This window comes from Scylla paramamosain, chromosome 7, assembly GCF_035594125.1.
Source record: "Scylla paramamosain isolate STU-SP2022 chromosome 7, ASM3559412v1, whole genome shotgun sequence".
NCBI lineage: Eukaryota > Metazoa > Arthropoda > Malacostraca > Decapoda > Portunidae > Scylla > Scylla paramamosain.
The window spans coordinates 8,017,501-8,035,305 of NC_087157.1; the positions used below are offsets into that span (position 1 = coordinate 8,017,501).

Below are 17,805 nucleotides of genomic sequence, written 5' to 3' on the forward strand. Positions count from 1 at the left end.
TCATCCAGGTCATTTTTCCCTCTCTCTCCGCCACTTCTAAATCAACGCTTAAATTCCCGGCCGTGGTTTTAAAGATGAAGTGAGAGATTAGAACCGTATTTCAGGCAGGCTTGCGGCGGCTTGTGCTGAGTTGAGGTGCGAGGGCAGACCAGGAGGAAAGAATTAAAGAAAGTGGGAAGGAGGTGGGAGGGAGGGAGAGAAAGACTGCAGGAGAAAGCAGCGCATAAGGATAAAGAGCGAGGATATGAAAACAAATGCAAAGGATCAAGAAGAGATCGAGAAAGGAAGAATGATGAATGGACGTGAATTTAAAATATATATATGTGGAAAGTATATGTGAAGGAGAGAGAGAGAGAGAGAGAGAGAGAGAGAGAGAGAGAGAGAGAGAGAGAGAGAGAGAGAGAGAGAGAGAGAGTATGGGGCGCGCCAGACAGGGAGGAGTGTAAATTTGTCTAGCTCGTGTAACTCTGCCAGACTCACGGTATCACTAAAGCAGCTTCCCAACTCTCTCTCTCTCTCTCTCTCTCTCTCTCTCTCTCTCTCTCTCTCTCTCTCTCATTCATTCACACATCTCCTCCTCCTCCTTCACGTCCAACTCTACGTGCCCCGCGATGATGGCTTTGGTGCTGAGGACTCGGGGACGCGGGAGGTGAGGCGCGACGGTGTGTAATGAGGCAATCAGTCACACGCACCTCGCCATTCAGGTTCAGATCCAGTGCGTCTCTCCTAGTGCTGCTGCATTAACCGCCTCACTACTGTTACATCACTGCGTCGCCTCCTCCACACGCGATACTCAGCGATAGTCGGAGAAACGCGCGCGAGGAGAGAGCTGCAGCGGGCCGTATCTTAGTACCTCAGAATCTCAGTATCTCTTGCTCCGCTTTGTTGTAATGGGAATGTGCTGGGGCGCCTTGTGTGCAGAATGAGCGTAATGGTGCTGGAGGAGTCTCGCGCCGCGTATCCCGGTAAGACTGAGGGTTCCAGAGGGGCGCCGTTTTAAGTCCTCCAGCGAGTCATCAGCTTAGCCAGAGTCGTATTAGCCTCTCGTAGTGGTACAAAAGTTTGCGAAGTTTAGCGTAATGTAATAGCGAGGAGGGAACGCAGCGAGCGGCGGTAGTACTGTGGGGATTAGTTTGGTGTGTGTGTGTGTGTGTGTGTGTGTGTGTGTGTGTGTGTGTGTCCGCGCGCTACTTATTCCTTTGTTTACTTTATACTTTCTCTGTCGTTTTGTCTTTTTATTATTATTATTATTATTATTATTATTATTATTATTATTATTATTATTATTATTATTATTATTATTATTATTATTATTATTATTATTATTATTATTATTATTATTATTATTGTTGTTGTTGTTGCTGTTGTTGTTGTTGTTGTTGTTGTTGTTGTTGTTGTTGTTGTTGTTATTATCATTATTATTATTATTATTATTATTATTATTATTATTATTATTATTATTATTATTATTATTATTATTAATATCGTATTTATTTGTTTATTTATTCGTTTACTTTTTTGCGTCTCTCTCTCTCTCTCTCTCTCTCTCTCTCTCTCTCTCTCTCTCTCTCTCTCTCTCTCTCTCTCTCTCTCTCTCTCTCTCTCTCACACACACACACACACACACACACACACACACACACACACACACACACACACACACACAGACACACACACCTGTCTTACACCTGCGGGCTATGATTTTCACACAACAAGAATACAAATGAAGCAATGTAACTCACAAACACACGAAAGCAGTCTTGAATGAAGGAGAAAAATAGTGTTTAACAGGCGTCATTAAATTCCACTCTTCATATTCTTTTCAGCGGCCATAATTAATTGACTGCAATTTTAAGAACTTCCCTTAAGTTTATGAATCCATATTAATGCAATGCTCGTCTTATGCAACACCTTCATCTTGCATTCATCTCCTCTTTGTTTGTTTGTTTGTGCATCCATCATTACTTCATCTCAATCTTTATTACGCTCATCTCCATGTCCTTTTCTTTTTTTTTTTTGTCTGTGTCTCTTTCCCTGTGTTTGCTGTGTTGAGATTTTCAGTTTGGTTTCTCCCTGTCACCGTGTTTGCCTTGGCCGCGACCTCCCTGCCTCCCTCCCTGTCTCCTTGCCAAACTAACACACGACGCATCAGCTCCTCGCACAACAAGGCAACCGCTCGTGTCCACTCCCCTGCCAATGAAGCTAGTGTCTTTGCAACCTCACTTTCTCTCTCTCTCTCTCTCTCTCTCTCTCTCTCTCTCTCTCTCTCTCTCTCTCTCTCTCTCTCTCTCTCTCTCTCTCTCTCTCTCTCTCTCTCTCTATCTATCTATCTATCTCCAAATGATGCATTTTTACGGTCATTGTGTGTTATTTACGAAGGCCAATAAAGGTATGAATAAAATCTCCCATTAGCATTCGTAAAGCTTTCGTAATATGAGGACGAGGTGAGGTTGGATGATGCAGTTAAAAGAGAACGACCTTTAAAATCAGTAGTGTTATGTTGAGAGAGAGAGAGAGAGAGAGAGAGAGAGAGAGAGAGAGAGAGAGAGAGAGAGAGAGAATAATTCCTTTGCGGTATCCTCTGTGGGTGAAGGCTGGTGAACTCAAACTCAAGCCCTTTGGTTATAATGGTGAACTTAGGCGGGGCAGAGTGAAGCTGGAGGGAACTGAGGTGGTGGTGGTGGTGGTGGTGGTGGAGGTGGTGGTGGTGGTGGAGGTTCGTAGCAATTATGACGTAGGGATCGATTGTCGGAGCTGCGTACAGGGGCGAGAGGCTAATTGAGGGACGCAGGAGCTGGGTGCCTTTGATGCTGAACATAGGATAGGTGATATGGGAATGGGGGGAGAGTCCTCAGGGGAAATGGGAATTGATAAAAATCTTAGGTACGGAATATCTTCAAATGAGTGAAATGACAAGTGTTTTTATCCACGAGGGGCGAAAGATTCAAGGGCAAAACCTAATTCCAGAGAGAGAGAGAGAGAGAGAGAGAGAGAGAGAGACGCCCGCTTATTGTCTTTCACACACACACACGGGGGAAAAAAAAAAAAAAGCCAGAGAAAAGTTGACTAAGTTTTGTAAATGCCTCAAAACTCCTCCGAACGCTGAAGCTTCGGTAACTAATCTCAGTATGAGATAAACCAATTTTGTGAAGCAGATAGATAGACTGACAGACACACTGACAAACAGATAGATAGATGGGTGAGAATAATTTAGTTTGGGTAGCTTAATTCCGAGAGCGGCAGAAGGGAAGGAATGAAACGAAGACGACGAGGAAGGAGGGCGCGGGAGATGAAGGCCCGGGAAGTGTCAATCGCGGTGACGGCTCGCTGGCAGGTAGATTGAAAAGGTAGATATGAAATTAAACTATACGGGATGGAGTCAAGGTGGGCGGTGAAACGAAACTAACATTACGTGGAAAAATATAGGTACAGGTGAGTGAATTATTACGGGAGAAAGTAATTTAGACCGTTGTAAGTGTGAAGGAAGAAAGAAATAGGAGAAAGGATAAGCAAGGGAGAGGTGTCAAGAGTGGGATGTCAGTTGGCACAGGTGTTGGGAGCATCTGTCGCATCACGCCGCTCTCTCGCTTATTCAAGACTGTCGCTCTCGTCTCGCATTCGTCACGGAGGACCTGAGCATTTCGAGGCGAGATGAGACGCGGCACGGCAGACATACCATAAGGGGCGGTGATAATATAACATAATGCGGCAGTAACGCTAACGCAACGAGGCGGCCGTGGAGAGATAAAGACGGTCACAGCATTCATGAGTCACGAGGCAGCATCTCTGACTCACCACGCAACACAGCACCCCTGAGTCACGAGACACAGCACAGCAAATATGACTCACCATATAACACACTATTCCTGACTCACAACAGAACACAGCATTCATGACTCTCGACACAGCATCTGCGTCTCACAGTTCACAGCATCCCTGACTCACAGAACACAGCATCCCTGACTCACAGAACACAGCATCCCTAAACTCACGAGACACACCATCGTTCACTTACACAACACAGCATCCCTAGCTCACGGAACAACACAGCATCCCTGACACACAACACAGCATCCCTGACTCAACTCACAGCAGCACGAAATACAGCAAACGTGACTCAGCGCCTAAAAATTGACGCTCAGTAACACACGAACAGACGAAGCAACATTCATCCTGGCAACAGTCACCCTGAGATAAACAACAACAACAGCAACAACAACAGCAACAGCAACGAAAGTGACGAAACGGACACCTGAACACACTGACAGCAACGCCAGTACCTCTTACACCGCATTAGAAGATTACAGAGCAGCGGGGGAGGAGCGCCCTAACACAACACGGTGAAGCCAGCAAGGTTCGGTGTTTGACAGGACAGAAGTTAGTGGGGCGTGTGATCCCTCCGCTCCCTTTTCCGCGCAACTTCCTGGTTTGAAACAATATTACTCTGGACATCGGAACGTTCCTCGCTCTTTCCAATCCTAACTCAGAGCTGTATGAGGCTGACTTTATGATGCGTTATGTTTTATTTGATTTTTTCCTTTTTTTTTTTTTTTTTGTGCATGAAACAGACCACCAAGGACACAAAAATGGGATGAAAAAGCCCGCCAATTTGTCGCTCCCCCCAAAATGAAGTTAAATGGCGAAGGATATTCCAGAATGGAGGCCAATTTAGTTCCTGTTGTTTCGGTATTAGTAAGGTCGGGTGAAGTAGACTCGCGGCCCCATTGAAGTGACATGATAAATGCAAGTCGCTCGCCCGGGATCCCCACTTTCCTCGCGGCTGTCAGAGTTAGCATCGCGCTGACGCCCGCACTGAACCGCCTTGTGCCGCACTGAGACTTGCGACCCATGTGGTTCTCAGTAAATAGGAACAGAGAGAGAGAGAGAGAGAGAGAGAGAGAGAGAGAGAGAGAGAGAGAGAGAGAGAGAGAGAGAGAGAGAGAGAACTTCACGGCTGTAATATCACAAGTAAATAATGTGACTTGCAGATTAACAAACCACCATCACTTCACTTGCAACATGTACATACAATGTGTGAGATACAGTCCTATTTATTGTAACAACAGTACACATGAACACATCACTGCGTGTACATGCATGAGAGGACGAGCACACTGGTGGCGGCGCCTCCCTCCCTGTCACCGCCCCGACACACACAAGGTCTACACACACACCTGTACTGCACGAGGCGCTGCGCCAGACTGACGCTGTGCGCGACTCTGCTGCCAGTCTGCCCGCGCCCAGCATCGCGATCCTCCCCCCGGCCCACTACCCCACATCTCCCTCCCCCAGCCCCATACTCCCCGGTAACTTACTATACCGTCCTCCCCTTTTTCCCGTTTGACATCCGAGGTGAGGTTGAAGCCACAGGTGTGTGCTTAGGGAGAGGAGGGAGATGTATAATACTTCGTGTCAATAACAATAAAATAACTATTTTTCAGAAATTCATATAATACATGTAACAGTCTTCCTTAAAATTATCTGATAGTAACAAGCTTCATGAATTATTCACACGCAGAAATACCTTACATTATTCATCGGAGCTTTTTCAATCAAAATACATTTTCCAGCGCCTGGCATCACCCCTGTTCCCGCTGCACGCACTCCCGTTCTCAAATGGAAGCACCACTCACGTATTATCAAAAACACCTACTTTACATTAAAACGCTTACGCCACAGCAAAGAACCTTATTTACACAACACGTCTAAGCTTCCTACCCGGTGTATTTACTTTTTTTTTATTTGAACCACTTTTTGCCGCGGCCTCAGTTTGCATATCGTGAAGGCGTTCCTGAGCACCACGGAGCTTAAGCATTCGGAGCGAAGTGGTTAATAACAGTAGATTGCAGTGAGGAGGCGGCGCGGCACCACCCAGCAGTAAGGCAAAAACTGGTATCTGGAAAAAGAGGCTTGTTCCAGATTACCCTCTCTGATACAGGAATTTAATTTTTCCGTGTTCTTTTCTTAAATAAAATAGTGTGAAATTTCTCATATTTTCAAAGGCTGAAGGTCATGGGGAGGCAACACCGCGGGGCTGCTTGAAAGTGGAGGTGTGGAGGCATTGTGCTTGTACCCACACATCATGAATACATATACTCACCCATGAACCCTCCTTGTCTCCCTTGCTTTCTGTGTCGCTGTACTCAAGGGAAGTTAGTTTTTTTGTCTTCCTCCATTTTCCCTTTGAGGATTTTTCTACCTTTTCTTTTCTCCTCTTTCCTTCTTTACCCTTCCTTTCACTGTATTTTCCTTTTGTCTCCTTCGTTTTTCTTCCTTCCACGTACTTTTCTTAAATTTTCTGATCTGCTCTGAGGATTTTTATAGCGTCTCTTTTCTCCTCTTTTGTATTTTTCCTCTCCCTACATTTTTCTTTTCTCTCTCTTTCCTTTCTTTCCTTCCTTCCTTCCATATACTTTTCCTTAACTTTCTTACTTTCTCATCCTGTCTTCTTTTCGCTGCCTTTTTAAAACTTTACTGTCCTTTCCTAAAGTTTCTCTTCTTTTCTTCTTTTCTTTTCTTTAGTTTCATCTCCTTTGTCATTCCATTTCTTTCCATTTTTCCTCATCCCTTTTTTATCCCTTCCTTCCTTTTCCCTTCCCTTCCCCTCCTTTCCCTTTCTTTCCCTTTCCTTCCTTTCCCTTCCCTTTCTTTTCCTTCAATTTCTTTCCCTTCCCTTCCCTTCCCTTCCCTTCCCTTCCTTACTATTAATTTCCCTCCCCTCCTTTTCTCTTCCCTTTCCTTTCCTCTCCTTCCCTTGCTTCCTCTTCTCTTCCAGTCTCTTCCCTTTTCCCTCCCTTTCCTTCCTTTTCCCGTTCATTTTCTTCCTTTCCCTCCCCTTCCCTCCCCTTCCCTTCCTTTCCTATTCCGTATTTTGTCTTCCCCTTTCCTTCTCTTCCTCACTTTATTTGTCCCTTCCCTCTTCCCTTCCTTTTCCTTCTTTCATTCTCTTTCCATCTCTGTCTTTCCCTCTTCTCTCCTCTTTCAAGCCCTTCCCCTTATTCTTTTCCTTTCCCTCCATTTTCACCCCTTCCTTTCTCTTCCATTTCCACCCCTTCCTTTCTTTTCAATTTCCTTCCCTTCTCTTCCCTTCCCTTCCTTCTCAGCTCCCTTTTTTTTCCCTTTCATTCCCTTCCCTTCCCTACTTTTCTCTATCAATTCCTTTCCTCCTGTTTATTTCCCTTTCCTTCCCTTCCTCTCCCCTCCCGTTTCCACTTCTTCCCAACCCCTCCATTCCTTACCACTGCTTTCCTTCCTCCTCTCTTCTCTTCTCATTCTTTCATAAATATTACCCTTCTCTCTCATGATCTTCCCCCCCATCTCCAATCACCCACCCATCCTCGTCACATAGCATACCCTGTCACCTTGCTTGGCCATGGTCACCCAGGTCGCCGCCAGACACACACCATCGTCCCTCTTCCGCAATATTATGCTTGGAAGACGCCCCAATACACGTGTGTCACTGGGCCGGTCGTCCGAGAAGCGTGGCCGGCTCGTAGCGGGAAGTTCTCATGTGTTTCGTGTCAATATTTTTTTTCCATTTTCACTTTTATTCCACATTTTCCTGTTCTTAAGCGCGAGTGTTTCCCTGTTTTTTTTTTTTTTTTTTTTTGGAGGGGTGGAAGGGTAAAAGTTCGTACCTTCTGTGTTGAAAGGTGAGTTTTATAGACGAGGCATCCGAGAAAGAGAGAGAGAGAGAGAGAGAGAGAGAGAGAGAGAGAGAGAGAGAGAGGGAGAGGGAGAGGGAGGAGCGTGCGTTGAAGGAATAAAAAAAAAGGGAGAAGCAAAAAAAAAGTAGGATCAATGAAAATTATGTTTGAGGCGAAAATCAGCGGAGTAAAGACAAGCGGCCTGGAGCGGTGCGGCGCGCGGGGCTTCTTCGGGTGGGTCTTCTTTACATGAACATAAAATCCATACTTGTGTAATAAGATGACCAATTCCTGGGGCTTTGTTTGCTGCTTTATTTGTTATAGTGTTTTATTTATTTATTTATTTATTTATTTTATCTTTGTTGATTGATGTTTCGTTTGTTGTAGTTTTCAACTTTTTTTTTTGTTCTTATTTTTTTCGTACCTTACATTTCTTATAATGAATCTTTTGTTGCGCATAAAAAAAAATGGAGTAATGAAGTAATTGTAGTCTTGCTTGGTTTCTTAATATTCATAGGATTGTATTCTCAAAAGTTTTGACGCGTATTCTCCACCACTGTCAACAAGCTGTACCTGGAGTCATTGGGGTTCTCAAAAGTGTTTTCACTCTAGTGATGATCCGACAAAGATGTTACACCATCAAAGAGGAAAAGCATCCGTGAGAACTTGACTCCGTAACTTTTGAGAATAGTCCTCATGAGGGAGCAAAGCGTTCGATGAAGCTAATCACAGACATGTACGAGTACTTCAGGTAGGTATATTATTACATTTGATATTAGAAAACACCCTTGAAAACTCAGTTAATTACTAGTATAGCGTTTGAAAATACCTCTTACGAAAGAGCAGAGCGTCTAATATCATTAATCACAGACATATAATTATCAAAATACGTATATCATTACATTTACGAGGAAAAAACCCACGAGATCTCGACTTATCCCTGTGGTATTTAAAAATAGTTTGTATTGAGAACAAAGGCTTTGACGATATGAGCAATAGACGTACATTCACTAAGACTTGTATTGCATTTAGAGAATAGGAAATAAAAATGTCTTAGAGAAATGGTTTCGTAAAGATATACTCACCTTTAATCCAGGTGTGTGTGTGTGAGAGAGAGAGAGAGAGAGAGAGAGAGAGAGAGAGAGAGAGAGAGAGAGAGAGAGAGAGAGAGAGAGAGAGAGAGAGAGAGAGAGAGAGAATCATTTGACAAAGGTCACATTACAGATTAACGATCTTTTCCTCATTATTAATTGAGTCACAGATGGAAGTGAAATATGGTGAACGAATGGTGTACGTGTTAAGAATGATGAAATTCCAGATTAATTAGCCATATGTATCCACGTGGAGAGAATTAAACAGTTTATTTATTATTTTATCATCCCTTTGGTTTTGTGAGTCATGTAATTACCAGCAGGAAATTAGCCATGTGTATGTATAAACATTTTTTTTTTTCTTATGTTAGAATGCTTGGTTTGTGCTCGGCTGTAATCTTTCTACAAGACGTTATTGTTTTATTTATTTATCTTTTTTTTTTCATATTGAAGTTGTATTTTTTTATTATTAAGTTGGAAAAAAATGAGATTGTATTTTTTTATTACTTTTCTTTTGTCAATAAACTACTACTGCTGTTGTTACAACAACAACAACAACAACAACAACAACAACAACAACAACAACAACAATTACTACTGCTACTACTACTACTACTACTACTGCTGCTGCTATTGCTACTACTACTACTACTACTACCACCATCATCACCACCACCACCACCACCACCACCACCACCACCACCACCACCACCACCATCACCACCACCACCACCACCACCAACGCGAGAGGGATTAAACAATTCATATATTTTTACCCACACTTCAGTTTTGGGCGTTACGTAATTATGCTTCGTTTACAACTTCATGTTAGGAAATTAGTATGGAAATAGCCACACGTATGTATCGACGCTGGAAGAATTAAACAGATTAAATATTTTCTTCACTTTTTGTTTCTCAAGTCACGTAATTATGCTTCGTTTAGAATTCCGTGTCGGCGGGAGAGTGTAAACGTTAGGTAATCGGTTGTTGATGGTGCCTGACTGCCGGAGTGCTTTGGGGTGTTACGCAGTGGCCTTGAAAGTTGTTTTTAACGTAAAGCAAACATCGTGCCCTTTTCTGTGGTGTGTTTAAGCTAACACTCTTGCGTGGAGCTTCCAGAAAGGTGCGTCTTGAAGGGCAGAATGCACGGATGCTTAGAATCACGTTTGTATCTTGCGTTTGTTTTGTTGTTGGTTGTGGTGGTGGCAGCGATGGTGGTGGTGGTGGTGGTGGTGGTGGAGGTAGTGGTGGTGGTGGTGGTGGTGGCGGTGGTGGCTCTGTGTTGTTTGCCGCAAAGCTTCTGTTAATACGTACCTCAGTATATTGTTATTGTTATTTTTCGTATATGTGCCCACTTCATTTAATTTGCAATATCTTCTGTTCCTCTTGTTTTTCATATTAATATTTCATAATTCCTGCCACCAACAACAGTTACAGCAGCAACACTCGCGGTACGAACTCAAAAGCTGTATCAAATTTGTTTCGTGCTGGACATGGAAGTAATGTTGTAGTTTCCTGCTCTTTATTATTCATATATTCAAATATGATGAACGAAGCATTCCGCATTTGTTGCCCAGTAATTATTTTGCTGCATATACACTGACTGAGTATTTCTCGTCCTTTGATATGCACAATATGATGAAACATTGTAGTCTTGAAATGTTTAATGCCAGTAAAATATAATTAGTTCAAAGAGATGCAACACAAATTAAATATATATTAGTATCTCAAAACGGAAGTGAAAGTAATCTGATTAAACTACATCATCGACTTGTATCGTTTTAAAATTGTGTAATGGAATTGCCACTAACTTTTCTCCAATACTGTGCGTTGTGCGTGGCTGTGAGCGTCAGAAACAGACCTTAGAGCGCGACAGATGTGTACATAAGTGTCTTCTTCTTCTTCTTCTTCTTCTTCTTCTTCTTCTTCTTCTTCTTCTTCTTCTTCTTCTTCTTCTTCTTCTTCTTCTTCTTCTTCTTCTTCTTCTTCTTCTTCTTCTTCTTCTTCTTCTTCTTCTTCTTCTTCTTCTTCTTCTTCTTCTTCTTCTTCTTCTTCTTCTTCTTCTTCTTCTTCTTCTTCTTCTTCTTCTTCTTCTTCTTCTTCTTCTTCTTCTTCTTCTTCTTCTTCTTCTTCTTCTTCTTCTTCTTCTTCTTCTTCTTCTTCTTCTTCTTCTTCTTCTTCTTCTTCTTCTTCTTCTTCTTCTTCTTGGCCTTATTAATCCCTGATGGGGACGGCCTCGTGTGTTGTCGCAAATAATTTCTGTCTAGTATGCTGTTGTTAATTACACGATGTCATCACTGAAGAAACTCAACACCAACCCAAACATTAGTGGTGTAAAAGAGTTGGGCTTGATACCTCATCCCTGAAAGACGAGCCAGGGAAAAAGACATGACGGCAACAAAGGCGCGAAAAATTAGGGAAGGAGATCCTCAAAACACTCATCTATTTGTTCTTAGGAAGGGCAAACTCTGGGCTTTCTCGGGTTTATCCGGACCCTTCGCATTTAATGGCTGGTACGCAAGTGGATGATGGAAATTGCAGTATACCCAGCCTGTGTGTTTCTTATCACCACCTCCGTGAATCTTCGTTGTGCTCTGTATAAACTGTCTTAATCTTGTCGTGGTCAGAAGTTATGTAACATTCTTAACATAATTACACACTTCCTCTGTGTTTATCGTTTTTTTTCTTAAGTATAGACAGCCTGTGCATAACGAAACATCACCTCCGTAAATCTTAGTGTCTTAATGGAAATAAACTGCCTTAATGTCGTCAGAGGTTGGGTAATATTCTGATTTCTGCACTCACTCTGTGTTTAACGTTCTTCTTTAAAATCAAGTCCTCTGATTTGCCCGTGTATTACTGATCACCACCTCTGTATGCACAAGTCGTAGTGATGGACTGTGTATAAACTGTTTTAGTTCGGTCGTGCTTAGAACTTGCATTCTGAACATTCTGCACTCACTTCTTCTGTGTTTAACGTTCTTCCTCAAACTTGAGTCCTGTGATCTCCCCGTGTATTACTGACCACCACTTCTGTACGCGCAAGTCTTAGTAACGCGCTTTGTATAAATTCTCTTTGTTGTTGTCAGAAGTCATGTAATATTCTGAATACTCTACACTTTCTTCACTCTGTTTAACGCTCGTCTTTAAACTTAAGTTCTCTGACCTGCCGACAGTCTCCTTACCTAACCAGACGACTTACAGACTATTAGCTGAGGAGAGGACTTAAGAAGGGGGAAAGACGCTGAACACAGTGAAAAGTTTTTAATTCCTTATTATTAAAGTGCTTTGTATGGAAATATAATACTGAAATCTTTGCTCTCTTTTTTAATTGAAGCGCTTTCTGCTAAATCCAGCTTAAACGATTCCAATCAGTTAACTCGCTTGAAATGTACAAAAATCCGAGGTTGTCGCCGAGATCGTGGAAAGAGTAATAGAATTTTTATGGTTTATTAATTGATCAAATAACTCTTTTGTTTGGATCAGAGAGAGAGAGAGAGAGAGAGAGAGAGAGAGAGAGAGAGAGAGAGAGAGAGAGAGAGAGAGAGAGAGAGAGAGAGAGAGAGAGAGAGAATCATTCCCTTGCCACTCAACAGCATCACCACCACCACCACCACCACCACCACCACAACTCACAGGCACACGTCACACCAGTCAGCACACCCTTGTCACCCCTCTGTGCATGGCGTGTTCAGCCTTTAATAATAAAAAAAAAAAAAAATGTACTATTTATCAATCCTGGCTGGCGTGCAAGAATTGGTGTTGAAGCTTATGACAAGAGATTTATGACTGGTTATCGTGTGTGTGTGTGTGTGTGTGTGTGTGTGTGTGTGTGTGTGTGTGTGTGTGTGTGTTGGTTTGGTGATGAGGGATAATGTTAACCATTGCTCATTAATGTGTTTACTGTTGTAGGTGATGGTAGTAGTAGTGGTAAGGCTGGGGTGTTATTGTTGTTGTTGTTGTTGTTGTTGTTGTTGCTGTCGTTGTTATCGTTATCATATTATTATTATTATTATCATTATTATTATTATTACTATTATTATTATTATTATTGTTATTATTATTATTGTTCTTGTTGTTGTTGTTGTTATTGTCACTATTGTGATTGTTGTTGTTGTTGTTGTTGTTGTTGTTGTTGTTGTTGTTGTTGTTGGTTTTACTGCTGCTGCTGCTGCTGCTGCTGCTGCGTGTCCCGTGTGGTCTAGTGGCTAGGATACGCGGCTCTCACCCGCGAGGCCCGGGTTCGATTCCCGGCACGGGAAAGATTTTTACACATTAAACAACCAACCTTACACATTAAACAACCAAACTCTGGTAGGTACAGGGTACGAGAAAGATTTAGGAGTTATAGTTAGCTCTGAACTCCGTCTAGGGAAACAATGCATAGAAGCCAGAAACAGGGCAAATAAGGTACTAGGATTCATTTTTAGGAGCGTTAAAAGTAGAAGGCCTGAAGTAATATTAAAGTTATACTTGACACTAGTCAGACCTCATCTAGACTATGCTGTGCAGTTTTGGTCCCAACATTACAGGAAAGATATAGGTCTATTAGAATCAGTACAGAGGAGAATGACTAAAAGGATACAGGGGATGAGGAGTATTCCTTACGAGGCGAGGTTGAAGCTGTTAAATTTACATTCTTTAGAGAGACGTAGGTTAAGAGGGGACCTGATAGAAGTCTTTAAGTGGTATAAGGGTTATAACAAGGGGGATGTAGGCAAAATTCTTAGGATCAGCAACCAGGGTAGAACAAGAAATAACGGGTTCAAGCTTGAAAAATTTAGGTTTAGGAAGGAGATAGGAAAAAATTGGTTCTCAAACAGAGTGGTAGATGAGTGGAACGGACTCAGTAATCATGTTGTTAGTGCTAGGACACTAGAGAGCTTTAAGAGAAGATTAGACAAGTTTATGGATAGGGATAATAGATGGAAATAGGTAGGTATATTTCATAGAGGAGCTGCCACGTTTAAGCCTGGTCGCTTCTTGCAGCTTCCCTTATTTCTTATGTTCTTATGTTCTTACTACTACTATTGCTGCTGCTGTTACTACTAATACTACTATTGCTGCTGCTTCCTTACCTATCCCATTCTCTCTCCTCATTGTTTCTAGGAATTCGATGACAAATATAAAATTCTGTACAGTTAAATTAATTATGATGCTGCAAAAGATATATTAAGGACAAAGACAAAAAACGAGTTACATTTCAGCTGCTGTCTTGCTGGAAACAGAACACATTTTGTATTTCCTGCATGACAGATAAGATACACTTTACTTTTACTTTTTACTTTTTGGAGATGGAAACCAAAGAGAACTCGAGATTGTATAGTGATTCCCGGAAATTATATTCATTTGCATGCATTATTAGTTGATTTGCACGTGAGAGAGAGAGAGAGAGAGAGAGAGAGAGAGAGAGAGAGAGAGAGAGAGAGAGAGAGAGAGAGAGAGAGAGAGAGGACAAAAGAAACACAGAAGCACAGAAAAAAAAAAAAAACAGGCGTGCAGACCATCCGGCAGTTAGGCAGTACTACACGCACACTACGCCATCCCCCATCCCTTCATCCCTTCATCCCCTCACCGCCTCACCGTCTCTCCCTCGTTGCAGCGGCAGAAACCCACCGCACGCCATCCCACACTGCTTAATGAGCGCCCTTGGGATGCTAATGAGGAGCCTGACGCGCAATTAGCCCTGTTACTTCCGATCCTTCTCCTCTTCCCCTCCCTTACCCTGTTTCCTCTCCCCCCCTTCCTTGTTTTCCTAAGACTCCTCCTCCTCCTCCTCCTCTCTCCTTTTTTTTTTTTTTTTTTTCCTGTTATTGTTAAGTCTCCTCCTTCTTTTCTTCTCTTCTATTTCTTGTTTTCCTGTTGTTGCTAAGATTTCTCCTCCTTTTCCTCTCTCCGCTTTGTTTTTTCCTCTTGTTGCTAAGATTCCTAATATATATATATATATATATATATATATATATATATATATATATATATATATATATATATATATATATATATATATATATATATATATATATATATATATATATATACGAGTATATATAACAAAAGTCAAGCAAAAGTCAAACAAAAGCCTTAAATTCATAATCTCTTCTACACATCCACGTCCACCTTGACCACCTGCCTGGTATTTATCAATGTTCATCCATAAAGATAGACGATTCGGCAGTAACAAATCATATACCATAGGCTGCCCGCACACGAGCAACTTTTTATTGCTAGTTGTCACAACAAAAAATTGTCGCAATTAAAAAATTGTCGCAACGCAAAGTTGTCGGCAAGGTACATCCGCACACGAGCCACGCGATGGCGACAACTATTGTTTAGTCTCATCATGGATGCCGTGGAGGTAGCAGTAACCTGTGCACTCCTGCTCAGGAGGAGACGAAAAAAGAAGCCAAGAAATCACTGGGTACACCCCATAGCCAGTCAGCGATTACTACGTGGAGCATTCCACACATTGTTTGAGGACCTAAAAGGGCACCCTGATAAATTTTTTAATTACTTTAGGATGTCACAGGAAACCTTTGGTCATCTAATCACATTAACTGGGCCCCTTATAGCACACCAGGACACCAACATGAGGAAGTGTGTGCCAGTAGAGGAAAGGCTGGCTGTAACATTAAGGTAAGGATAAATAAGGAAAATGTTTATTCGTATTACGTGTAATTTATTGACATAATTAATGATTCTTCTTGAAATAGCACTACAGGGAAATGAAGAAAATATGTTCCATTTTCAGAAAAGAAAAATACATCACTATTTCTATACTACACATCGCTGTAGATATAATTGAATTGCTTTCAGATGTAACCAATACTTTGTGAATAAAAGAAAATGTATTTCCTTATATATTGAGCACAATAAAAAAAACACTCAACTTCAACAAAATCAATGAAAGATTCAACAATAGAAATCTGAAAAAAAAACTTTTAATTATTTTTATATTTAGATAAACTAATGATATTAGTTATCAGCTGGAAATCATAAAGAGGTGGTCTCTTCTCTACCTCTGTTATGAGTGTTTCGCAGTCAAATACCTCTTTTATTATAGACATGATAGCTACCACTTCCTCTCACCACTGAAATCTGAAAGACACTGAAGGGCAAGGCAGCAGCAGGCTGGGTGGTGGCGACAACGGAAAGTTGCTCGTGTGCGGGCTCACATTTAAAATAACGTTTTCTATCGCCGGCCACAGTTGCCAACAATAGTTGTGTTGTCCGAGAAATTGACCCGAGCGCAACTCCCTCTCAATTTTTTGTTGTCGCCTCAGGAAAAGTTGTCCATGTGCGGGCTACCATAGCGATGTGTGTGTTCTATATTTGACAATTTTTTGGTTGTGACAACTCACAATAAAAAGTTGCTCGTGTGCGGGCAGCCTTAGCCAAGGTATCCATCACACTGATACCTCTGTAATTACAGCAGTTCAGCCTTTGACCATATTTAAATAATACAAGCAATTTATTGATACACCAAGACAGTGGATGACACATGCCAATAAACGAAGTTTAACACACTGAAAAGAAACATAAACCAGTTGTTTGGAAAAAAAACATTAATCAGGCCTGGACACACATACGAGGTGTGTCATTAAAGTTCCAGGACTGGTGCCACACAAGTTTTATTTCACATCCAGGCTACAAACTATAGGTTATCTCCTTCGAAGTAATCCCCCTGGCACCGCATGCACTTGTCCATCCTTCTCTGCCAGGCTTGCATGCACTGCTGGAAGGATTCTTGCGGGATGCTCCTCAGCTCCGTCGTCACGGCCTTTTTGATGTCGTCCGCATCATCAAAACGGGTCCCCTTCATGACCTCCTTGAGCTTGGGGAAGAGGAAGAAGTCGCACGGAGCGAGGTCAGGTGAGTAGGGCGGTTGCTCCAGCACGGCGATGTTCTTCTTGGCCAAGAACTCTCTGATGCTCAGGGCATTGTGAGCAGGCGCATTGTCGTGGTGAAGCAGCCACGAGTTGCCCTGCCACAACTCCCGCCTCTTCTCGCGCACTGCACGAAGCAGACGCCGCAGTACTTCTTTGTACACATGTTGGTTGACTGTCTGGCCCTGTGGCAAGAACTCGCAGTGGACGATGCCCCTCACATCGAAGAAAGCGATCAACATGACCTTGAAGCTGGACCTGGACTGCCTTGCTTTCTTCGGCCGTGGCGACGCCGGACTCTTCCATTGAAGGCTCTGGCGTTTGGTCTCCGGGGTCGTACTCAAATACCCAGGACTCATCGCCGGTGATGACTCTCCTGAGCAAGTCTGGTTCAGTTTCCAGACGCTCGAGGATGTCCTGACACACCTGCATGCGTCGTCCCCCTTCTGGTCATCGTTCAGGAGTCTCGGCACCATCTTCGCACAGACTTTCCCGCATGCCCAGATCTTCAGTGATAATCTTCCACACGCTGTTGTGGTTCATGCCAAGCTCATCTGCGATCTTTCGAACAGTCAACCGACGATCGTCCACGCACCATCTGCTTGACACGCTCAACATTGGCCTCATTCCTGCTCGTTGAGGGTCTTCCACTCCTGGGGTCATCTTCCACGTCCTCCCGGCCCTCTTTGAACCTCTTGCACCACTCAAAAACACGTGAGCGTGACATTGTCTCATCCCCGTACACTTTTTGCAGCATACCCAGTGCTTCTGACGGCGTTTTCCCCAACTGCACCAAAAACTTCAAGTTTGTTCGCTGTTCAGCGCTCATTGTTAAACGACCTGCAACAGAGGACATGATTTTAAAAGCACGTAAGAAAAAGATTAGTGACTGTAGAGGGTTGGGAGCGCAGTTGTATACTCCAGAAGGATTACTTTGAAGGGGAAATATGGTGGTTTGTGGCTTGGGTTTGAAATTCATCTTTTAGGACACCAGTCCTGGAACTTTAATGACACACCTCGTAAGTTATTTAAAAATACAAAAGGATCTTGTAAGAGAGAGAGAGAGAGAGAGAGAGAGAGAGAGAGAGAGAGAGAGAGAGAGAGAGAGAGAGAGAGAGAGAGAGAGAGATCGGTAAACAAATTGACAATTAAAAATATATTATTTGAGAGAGATGGATTTACCTG

The 17,805-nt window shown here is 42.6% G+C and overlaps 2 long non-coding RNA genes and 1 other non-coding gene across 3 annotated transcripts in view; 2 read left to right on the plus strand and 1 right to left on the minus strand.

The window, feature by feature from the left end:
• LOC135101980 (uncharacterized) overlaps positions 1-5,388 on the minus strand; it is an 18,325-nt gene extending 12,937 nt beyond the window's left edge. Inside the window, exon 1 of the long non-coding RNA XR_010269479.1 lies at positions 5,175-5,388. This is a non-coding gene — a long non-coding RNA (uncharacterized LOC135101980). The remainder of the gene's footprint in view (positions 1-5,174) is intronic.
• Positions 1-17,805, plus strand: part of LOC135101979 (uncharacterized) — a 204,613-nt gene that overhangs the window by 160,090 nt on the left and 26,718 nt on the right. The window lies entirely within an intron of this gene.
• Positions 12,928-12,999, plus strand: Trnae-cuc (transfer RNA glutamic acid (anticodon CUC)). The gene has a single exon. It is a non-coding gene; the product is annotated as a tRNA-Glu (tRNA).